Source organism: Phaethon lepturus, unplaced genomic scaffold, assembly GCF_000687285.1.
Source record: "Phaethon lepturus isolate BGI_N335 unplaced genomic scaffold, ASM68728v1 scaffold20594, whole genome shotgun sequence".
NCBI classification, from domain to species: domain Eukaryota; kingdom Metazoa; phylum Chordata; class Aves; order Phaethontiformes; family Phaethontidae; genus Phaethon; species Phaethon lepturus.
The window spans coordinates 1-3,241 of NW_010535744.1; positions in this window are offsets into that span (position 1 = coordinate 1).

The window sequence follows — 3,241 nt, forward strand, 5'->3', positions numbered from 1 at the left end:
GAAGTAGGTAGAATCATAGAATAGTTTGAGTTGGAAGGAGCCTTTTAAAAGTCACCTAGTCCAACCCCCCTGCAATGAACTGGGACATCTTCCACTAGACCAGGTTGCTCAGAGCCCTGTCCAGCCTGACCTTGAATGTTTCCAGGGATGGGGCATCTACCACCTCTTTGGGCAACCTGTGCCAGTGCTTCACCACCCTCACTGTGAAAAATTTCTTCCTTACATCTAGTCTAAATCTGCCCTCTTTTAGTTTAAAACCATTATTCCTTGCCCTATTGCAACAGGCCCTGCTAAAGTCTGTCCCTGTCTTATAAGTCCCCTTCAAGTACTGAAAGGCTGTAATGAAGTCTCCCTGGAGCCTTCTCTTCTTCAGGCTGAATAACCCCAACTCTCTTCAGCCTGTCCTCCTAGGAGAGGTGTTCCATCCCTGTGATCATTTTTGTGGCCTCGTCTGGACCCTCTCCAACAGGTCCATGTCTTCTCTGTGCTGAGGGCTCCAGAGCTGGATGCAGGACTCTAGATGGGGTCTGAGCAGAGCAGAGGGACAGAATCTCCTCCCTTGACCTGCTGGCCAAGCTTCCTTTGATGCAGCCCAGGACACGGTTGGCCTTCTGGGCTATGAGCACACATTGCCGGCTCATGTCCAGCTTTTCATCCACCAGTACCCCCAAGATCCTCTCAGCAGGGCTGCTCTCAATCCCTGCATCTCTCAGCCTGTACCGATGCCAGGGGTTGTCCCAACCCAGGGGCAGAAGCCTGCACTTGGCCTTGCTCATGAAGTTTATGTGGGCTCACTAGTGGGATTTCCCTTATAAAGTCTTTGCTTCATGGCTCCTTTTCCCTAGATACTTTCTCAGAACCAAGTCGTGTTAGTGGAGGTTGTTTTTTCTAATAAGGAAACAATTTATCAACACACTGAAGCCTCTCAAATTCATGTAAAGATAGATAGACCAGTTGAGGGAGAGTCCTAGAGAGCTCTCAGGAGACATAAGATGCTGAAAGTAAGCACATGAGGTCTGGCTGAATAATAACAATAACCAGTGGTCTAAATTCGCTACTGCAAACCACTCTTCTACGTACACTGAAATTTTGTGTTTGCTAATTTTTTGAGTATTGGGAGTATTATTTGTGCTAATTTCAGAAAATCTTTTCCTCATGTTACTGCCTCCAAATTTAATTTTACTGTCAAATACCAGAATTTGCATGTGAAATCTTTTATGCTCCTGAAGATTATGAGAAAGTGAAACAGAGTCCTATCATCTCAGAGCAGTATTTTGTGATAACAAAAGTAACAGGCCTTTGCTTTGTTGAACACAGTGCTGAGCATATTAGGTCCAAGCACTGGGGAATTTCAAAGCAGAAGTCAGATGTCCCCTTCAGATCTTATCGTAAAGGTGTCTGTGTGTTTTTGTAGTTCTGTGCCACTGGTACAATCTAACATCTCTCCATGCCTTCTGGTCATCTGGAATCACAGATGCCAGGCACAGCCCTGTAAGCTGTTCTGAGGATGATTCTCACAATGTGTTGGGTGCTTGCACTTGACACTGTACATGCTGTGCTCCAAAAACATTTATCCTGTAAACAGACCATTAGTACAGCAGCACACAAAGGTAACTTGCAGGCACAAAAGAAGACTTATAGGCGCATACTTCATCAACCATGGTATGAAGTCGTCCTCTTACACCAGAGGAGTACTGCGGTGACATGCCTTGCTATGGCATCTCTGTCTGAGCCCTGTGTGGCACTGCTGGCTCAGCAGGGGCAAGGAAAGAAAAGAGGTCCTGAGTGGCAAGTGATACAGCTAGAAGCCCTGACCTGGGTACAGTCCTGTCTTGTTCGCTGGTATTGTGATGTATTTCAGTATTTGTAGCAGCTTGCAGTCAACACACAGCTTTTAAAGACAAGGTGCGGAGGGTTTTGTGCTGTGTAAGATAGCTGTCTGACAGCCCTTGCCAGGGGAGCATTACCTGAGGCACGGTGGCAACCTCTTGCCTTGCTCTTTGAGGGAAAGCTTAACAAGCACCACGGTTTGGTTTGGTTTGTCAGCACACTTTCAGGGTAAAATATGAAATATTGCAATAATTGAAAATGAAAATATTTTGTACTTTATACTGTGCTTTTTATTATAGCTAAGTGGGAGGTGAACAGTACACTCAAATATTCCCTTTTGCTCATTTCTTATCTTAGAACATATATATTTCTGCTGTAGTTTTTCTTGTCGCTACAGATCCTGCATTCATCCTGATATTCCTGTGCCATTAAGGAAATGTAAAGTTGGTTTAAGAAGTCACTTGAGAATTTCTGTAGCGTGGTCCAAGCTCAGATATCCAGACTGTGCTTGCTCCCCAGTAAGTCTGGCCAGTGTTGCAGTGAGCCTTTGCTGTTGTAGGGGTCCTCTGAACATTACTGAAGCCAGAACAAGTCCAGCAGCTCTCTGGTGGTTACAAGGTCTGAGACATTCTGGTATCTTCCTGATATTCTTCCTCTTACCTGGTTGCACTGAGATGTGAGGGCTAGTGAGAAAGATAGTGTCATCAGGACCAAGTGAGATCCATAAACCATGCAGAAGCTTTGCCCCATTATCCCAATAAGCTTTTGGTTTTAAACTGCTTAAAAAGCACATAAACCTGTTTCTTCTAAGAGCTGAAGTGCTTAAGCAAAGGACTGTCTTGCATGGAGAGTGGAGATGCTTATCCTCTCAGTGTTTCTGTGCTCCAAGAAGATATATCAAGTGCTGTGGACCATCTTTTTACGGGGACAAATTAATTTCACAAATGATTCCCTGACTTTTGGGCAAGTTTTTGAGTTTAGTTTTTGCTGCATATCCTTCAGTCTGTCCTGTTTGCTAGCAGGAGGTGGAAATAATTTTGGAGAAAACATCTTTGCAGTTTTTGTGGTTTTTTTCTTGATTTCCTACGGAAAAGACTGACAGGGCCAAGAGGTTTTGAGTCCTTAGCCTGTTGGTCTTCAGAAGATTTCTCTCAGTGTTTGTGCTCTGGAGGTCCTGTTTCTCAGACATCCAAGGAAGCAGAGGGTGGAGATGGTAGAAGGTGGATTTTTGGTGCAGAGTTTTCTGCGTAGACCAGTATATCAAAATACCACCCAGTACAGTTTGTCAGGACTTGGTATGTCACCTAGTAACAGACTTTGCAATTAGATTTCTCTGTCACTCCTGCATGTTAAAAAAAAATCCTCCCGGTCTCAAGAGGACTCTGCTGCTGTTCTCTCCTTCGGAAGCGCA